This window comes from Phaethon lepturus, unplaced genomic scaffold (assembly GCF_000687285.1).
Source record: "Phaethon lepturus isolate BGI_N335 unplaced genomic scaffold, ASM68728v1 scaffold12970, whole genome shotgun sequence".
Lineage (NCBI taxonomy): Eukaryota > Metazoa > Chordata > Aves > Phaethontiformes > Phaethontidae > Phaethon > Phaethon lepturus.
The window spans coordinates 1-7,610 of NW_010512652.1; the positions used below are offsets into that span (position 1 = coordinate 1).

The following is a 7,610-nucleotide window of genomic DNA, read 5'->3' on the forward strand; positions in this document are numbered from 1 at the left end:
CAGATGACCTCCAGAGGTCCCTGCCAACCTCTACCACTCTATGAGTCTGTTTCATGTTGAACAAATTTTCACTAAAATAGTTAAAAAAAATACACATTTTCCTATCAATACCTCCTCCACGTAGTCATGGCCCACGGGCTGGACATCACTTTGCAAGGCAGCGAGAGTTGTGGGAGTCACTGGTTCAGCTGCTGTGTCTTGTTTTACTTCCTGTGTTTGTACTGTAGCAGGAGGAGTTGTTTTAACACTTTCAGCTGATTTCATTTCTTCCAGTTTACTTCCTGTTGTCTGAAGCTTATTGCCACCTACAAATCAGAAAAGTTAAATCGTTAACTTTCATAAAATGAGAATGTGATTACCTAAGATGTGCAAACTGAAAAGTATTTGGAAATACCAATGTTCTGGAAAAAGCACTATCAGTTTTTAAAAATTAGTTAAAACTAATATTTTAAATACAATTAAAGATTTTTAAAGTTAAGTTTAACAACATACAAGTTATTTAAATACTTAGTTTTTTATTTTAGCAAGATGTCAATTTTCATTACTCATTTTCATGCTTCTTCAAAAGAGACAGGACTGAATGGGAACAACTCAGCAAATATATTTTAATAATCTTTTTTTTGCCATCAGGTAATTTTTTTTTACAAATGGATCAAAAAAAAGTACCTCCAAACCTTATAATGTTTGTACTAACTAAGGTAGTATGCTGTCAGTGTTGCAACTGTATAGGTTTTTCCTTCAAGAGCAGGATAGCTCATTGTGGAACAGCTGCTTCCCGCCTCTAAATGTCTGTCATGCCCATTTCAAAAGCTTCCACTGTTAGATTTCCACTGTTATAAGAATGTTTCAGTTGCTCAGTTATCAACCACCAACCTACTGCAGGTTGCCTTCACAGCCCAGGCTGTAAACTGAAATTAGGACCAACTACACTATAAATTGCAATACCCCAACAGCTACTACATAACAAACCAAAAAGTAAAACAAACAAACTACATAAACAAACCTTCTTATGAAGGTGGGAGAAGCCTCCAAGAAAGGTCAGGTGGAGACAACCAGACAGAAAACACCGTAGATTTTGAAACAAAATGTTTACATACATTCTTATTTTCACCTATCAGTAATTCTCTTAAACACAGAGTTACTCATGCATAAAATTAACTAAATACATTTGTATTTGCTGCATGAACTCTTAAAAAAAATTATAGAATAGGTTAGGTTTCAAAATAAAGACTGACTTCTGTACTTGCCAACAAAGTTTATTTTCGGTGTAGATATTTTCTTTACAGCTATATTAGCAGCGGCTGAAGATGTTTTGTTGTTGGACGCAGTGTTAAGTGGTGTGTTTGCCGTGGGAGTAAGAATTTTCACTGCAGAGGATGCAACAGAGGAGTTCACAGTACTGCTGCTGGTTGCTATATTTGAAGCAGAGGCAGTTGGTTTGGAAGCAGATGTGGATGTTGAGGAAGTAGCTTGGGTAACCACATTTGGTTCAGTTGAAGGAATGGGTTTGCCAAGTTTTGTGTGCAACTTTACTACCTGTAAGAATGAAGAGAAATTCATAATATGATCTCTCTGGGATCACTATAAAAATGATGTAACACAAACATCAATATAAAGATCAATATAACTCTTGTGGCTTAACCCCAGCTGGCAACTAAGCACCACACAGCCACTCTCACTCCCCCCAGGGTGGGATGAGGAGAGAATCAGAAGAGTAAAAGTGAGAAAACTCATGGCTTGAGATAAAGACAGTTTAACAGGCAAAGCAAAAGACGCGCACGCAAGCGAAGCAAACCAAGGAATTCATTCACCACTTCCCATCAGCAGGCAGGTGTTCAGCCATCCCCACGGAAGCAGGGCTGCATCACGCGTAATGGTTTCTTCGGAATACAAACGCCGTAACTCCGAAAGTCCCTTCCTTCCTTCTTCTTCCCCCAATTTATATACCAAGCATGATGTTGTATGGTATGGAATATCCCTTTGGCCACCCTGGGTCAGCTTTCCTGGCCGTGCCCCCTCCCACCTTCCCGTGTGCCCCCTGTATTCTTGCTGGCAGGTCGGAGCATGAGAAGCTGAACAATCCTTGACTGGTTAGCAACAACTAAAAACACCAATGTGTTATCAACATTATTCTCACACTAAATCCAAAACACAGCACTATACTAGCTATTAGGAAGAAAATTAACTCTATCTCAGCTGAAAACAGGACAATAACTAAAAAGTTAGCTATTGCTTCTTTACAAAAAGCAATCTTGGCAAAAAAAAACCAACAAAAAAGTAGACATATAAAAGCTCTTGTTATCTTTAACAAGGGAAGTCATTTCACATTGCTTATTTCCAGGAGAAATTCAGACATTTACTCCAAAAGCTGTGTAGATGAAAGCAGAAAGCTAATAAACTCACAAGTTAGTACAACTCAATGAAACATTTTATGCCAACTGTTTCAAGGTGACTGTTTTGTTGCATGGTTGCTTTTTACTCTCACTCCAAAAGTGTACTACATTGAACTATTTTTGTTCCAAATAATATTTGTAAGTAAAAGTTAATTAATTCAGATTCAACAACACTGTATGTTTTAATCACTCCATTTTAAGAATATTCACATTGAATGAATTTCTAGGTTACCTAGCAAAACTGAAGAGATTCCTTAGGCAAATGTTTGTGTTTGTTTTTGTTTTTCTTTTTTTTTTTTAAAAAGCACATCTGCAGTGTTAGTTAAGGAGGATGCGAGAGGCATATTTCAGAGCTCTTTAGTGTCTTATAGAAAGTAAAGAGGTACATGCTTATTCGTGGAAATAATAAGCAGAGGCCTTTCCACAATATGCTTGAGATAGAATAATACTCCTTTTTGGCGAAAGCTGACCATCATCTGAAAAAGCAATGCCTGCAGTCCTTAAGAACAAAACATGCAAAATTAAAGCTAAAGATTGGGCTTTGAAAACAGTAGTAAAAAAAATACAAATCTGCGAGACATTTTAATAGGAACGATGTTACTGATGCCGCTTTGTACAGTGTTCTGAGATCCAAAAAGCTATAAAAGCTGAGTATTGTTACTGCCATTAATCTTTCCAGACCTGTAAGAAAAATCTGTAATATCTAAACACACATTCTACACTGCCATTGCATTTACTGTTTTATGACCAAATTTAAAACATGGGTCACAGGGGCTCACAGTGCAGCCCACAGTCCTTTTTCCAGAATGCCCACCTTACTGCATCCAAACAGTAGGGAAAATATGCTTACCAAAAGTCTTCCAAACATACTCATTATAAAGTCTACTACAGGATATGTTCCTTGCTCCTATATGTCCATTTTCTTTGCAAGAACTACCAAGGAGTGATGCAGTAGTCCTGTCCCTTGGCACTGACTCAGCTTACAGTGTTTCAAAGTGCACTGAAAGCTTCACAGCACCAGACAAACAGGACAAATGTCACGAGAAGTTCTGAAAACGAGTTAGGGCATGCAAGCATGCTACCGCATGTCCTCATTGACCCTTTTCTCCATCTTACATCACACCTTCTTCCTACAATTGACATACTTTCCCAAATACTACTTCTTCTCACTGATGATATGGCATTTTTTTCCCCCCCTTTCTCCCAACAAGGCTCTTCTAATAGTGAGCTTAAAGTCTGAAACAAAAAGCAGAATTAAATGTCTTTAAACAAAATTCAAATTATATTGTTTCTGGATATATTCTCCTCTCTAAGGAAAAATGACAGGAAGAAATATACAACTGAATTGTGTAATAAGAACAACAAACAACTCTTACTTTCTGATGCTTGGCTCCACGGATATGGGCAGCATAAGCATCTGCCCCTGTACAAGACACATCACAGAGCTCACAGCGCAACTGATTCTGAGTTCCACGAGCAGAAGTGCTGCTGTTATTGGTGTTCTGGGAAGCTTTTAATGCTGCTTCTTTCTTCTTGTGTTTCTGGCCTTCTAAGTGTTCTTTGTAAGTCTGTTTAAATAAACAATACACATAATAAGCTGTCTCTGTACTGCTCATTCATCATTCATGTGAATACATGGAATATAGAACATAGCATAAAACACATGCTTTGGGTAAGAAACACTTCCTACGCTGAACATTTCTTCCATATGACATGCTCTAAGGCATTAGCAGGCCACTTCTACGACCAAGATATTTTCTTCACCATCAGGATTCCATTTTTACGTAATACAATACGGGCTTTTCTCCTCTAACTTCTCATTTCCTTAGTCAAGTGCTGGTCAACAGATATTAACATTGAAAACTTGATATGATCAGAAAACTGCAGTTTCCTGCCTTGCATTCAATTATTCTTGATTTTGAATTTTCCTCAAACTACAAGACCACAGTGATTAAGGGTATCCAGAGAACTAAAAACATCAATTCATAAGAAGGTAGTGCATAAATAAAGCTGTGCTGAAAATGAAATACAGAAGTTGATATCTGTTCCTACACCAAGACTGGCAATCTAGAAAGCAAACAGGGTGGGAAATAATGACAAGTTTACCTAAAGAGTAAGAACTGTTTAGCCAGACACACACATAAACACTCTGCATCAATCATTATCTACTTTCTATGCACTTGCAGCCACTGTGAAACTGAACTGGGAATACAATTAAGAATAAACTTCCAGGCTTACCATTCACAAAATTTATGTAGATCTATAGTTCGAAAAAAGTATTTTCTAACAAGTCTGCCATGTTAAAATCACAAATCAAATTCAAAGTTTACAATATTTCTGAAGTCTAAAGCACAGCTGAAGCATCTCTGTACAAGCTCAGGGTATGTATTTTTTTGTCTCCTCATAGGAACTCTTTCTGTAATAGCAGGTATTTTCATTTAATTATTCCTTTAGCAGAAGTATAGAATCAGGTCTTTAAAAATCAACAAATATTCTTAAAGGGGTCAGTTTTTTGGCTGAAGAAATTATGACTAAAGTGTATAGCAGAATATTACATAATACAGGTACCTGTGGTCCAGCACAGCTGATCTTACAAACATCACAGTAGTGGATCTGGGGTGGTTTGGGAGGTTGTTTTGGTTTCAGTTGCTTATTTTGGAATGGTGCCTTTTTAGTAAAGGTGGTCCCTGTCCAAGCAGCTGTTGCAGCAGCAGCAGAAGCTGCAGCAGCGCCTGCCGCTGCCTGTTTCTGTTGCTGCTGCTGCTGCTGGTAATAGGACGATGCAGCTGAATACACTGCGGCTTCATAGCCAGAATAAGAGGTACCTCAAAGATCAAAATAAAATAAATGTTACATCACTGTACATCATGTATCAATTACATAATACACTAATTCAAAATATGTTGCATAATAGAGTTGTGGGGGGCAGGGCAGTATATAAACAACTGAGATCTTGTTAGGCAGTCTGAATTTTTCTTGATGTTTCACAGTATACAAATACATAGCTACCAATTGTATCAGGAATATATTTGATTTTAGACACATCTTTGGAGACACGCAGTTATGCTATATCAAAGCATCCCTAAAAATATGTGAAATTTCCTGGTACATCTGGGCAAGACAGAGTATGGTGTAGCAAGAATTCTAGTAAAACATTTATCAAAGGCCAGTTAAAAATAAGGAGTCTTCCAGAACCAGATTTGCTGTTCAAGTTTCCAAATGGCAAGGAAGACAGACATTACACAGAGGAAGGGGAAAAAAATGAAGATAAAAGACAGAATGGCTAGTGCTACTACATTCTGTTTCACTGATTTAAGTTGGTTTACTGTGGAGAAGCTGCCTGCCTGCTAAAACCTGGCTACACAATCCTTGATTTCTACTATCAAAAGTTGAATAAATCAAGGAAACTCGGCTTTCGTACCTTTGAGCCAGTTTTCTCATAAACTTTCTACATCTACTAGGTCAACTATTTTAATCCTCTGATCAGGCTCTGTCTCAAGGAAGTCTTAAAATCCCTTTTTAAACAGAAAACAAAAAACAAAAAGTTCAAGGTAGCTATAATACGCCAGTTGATTAGCATCTGGCCATAAAGTTAACATGTTTTCATCTTTAACTACTTTTTTGGATTTCTAACATTTCAAGGAAAGTCTTTTTTTCAGCACCCATTTTCCTCCCATTTTGGGTCAAGACAGCCCAAACTTACAAGATTTAAGTTCAGATTAAGGGACTGTCCTCCCTGTCTCTGTAACTGCTGTTTGATGGCAGCATGCTCCCAATTTCCCTGGCTAATATTTGTGTTGATGTGTTTCCTTATTTTTTCCAACCCCCATCTTTCCAAACCTTAAAGTAAGTCACAAAACGCTGTGCGTGTAGCAATGCCAACACTTTGTATACTCTCACATGTAACAAAATAGGCACATACAAACAGCAAACCTCTTTTAAAGATACAGCAAAATATTTTGTCATTATAATTATTTAACTAGTTGATACTTCTCAGTAGACTATGATGTAATTGAACACGAACTGCTAAAATTCTGAATTTTTCAAGCCTCTCCTGGAGTTGTAATTGCAAAGATCCCAGCAACATAATATGCAAAATTCTTACCAGAGTAAGTAACCGCTGTTGTACTGTACGTTGCACTTTGAGTATAGGATGGAACAACAGTAGCTGCAGCTGCTACGGGGCGCACAGGAGAGGGTAACTGGTAAGGGCTGCACAGTAGAGGATACTGGATATATAGAAAACGTAGTTGTTGCTGGACTTGGGGTTGCAGGTTTTATAGCTGTCACTTGTCGTGTTTGCTGGGCTTGGGTATACTGAGTTGCCCCTTGGCTATATCCTGCTTTCGGAGCTAATTAGGATAAAAAAATGTGTACAAACATGGATATGTTTTAGTTGGAAGGAAATGCAAACCATATTCAGTGATATTTAATGATATGCTGGGGAATAAATGCTTAAGAGGTGGGTTTTGTTTTGTTCTTTTGTTTCATTGGTTTTGGTTTTTTTTGTTTTGTTTTGTTTTTTGGGGGTTTTTTGGGAGTTTTGTTTTGGTTTTTTTACAGTCATGGTTACGCTTTGTGTACCATGTATCACAAAACTGCTTAATCATGTCACAGCTCACACGAGTAAGGCTCAGATTTATTAATTAGTTGTAACTGTGCTGCCATGGTTTTAAACAACCTTCTCATGCAATGGTTTTACTAGAGTATGCTAAACCAAAGTACACCTAAACTTTCCTATTATTTCTAATTGAAGTAAAAAAAAGGTAAATAGGATTTATGCTTTGTAGCAATCATGATACCAATGAGAACTACATACATTAAGTAACTAAAGAATTAAAAGTTTTTCTAATCAAGTTATCATCTGAACCCACCATTGACTATTTCAATCTACTTCAGCGACATTTCTAGGCAAATCAACATGATGTTTGCCTAGAAGTGTGTTTTGAATGTATTTGATAATAATCCAAACCTCGGAGATAGCTATTTATGGCAACGTCACAATAATGTTCAAGTTCTAGGTGCAACAAATTTTTCTACACAGACAGATGTTACATGACAAAACTAAGAAAAAAAAAATCTGGATAATGTGAAATATTGAAAAAAATTTTTTAAGGTAGTAAAATAGTACACAGACTGTGTATAATGACAGCAGTTTGAATCATGCCACTCACCTGTCTGGTAGTACGATTCAGCTACTGAAGGCTGAGGCTGGGC

General features: G+C 37.2%; 1 pseudogene; it reads right to left on the minus strand.

Annotated features, from left to right (window-relative positions):
• Positions 1 to 111: 111 nt before the first annotated feature.
• LOC104621223 overlaps positions 112 to 7,610 on the minus strand; it is a 9,647-nt pseudogene continuing 2,148 nt past the window's right edge.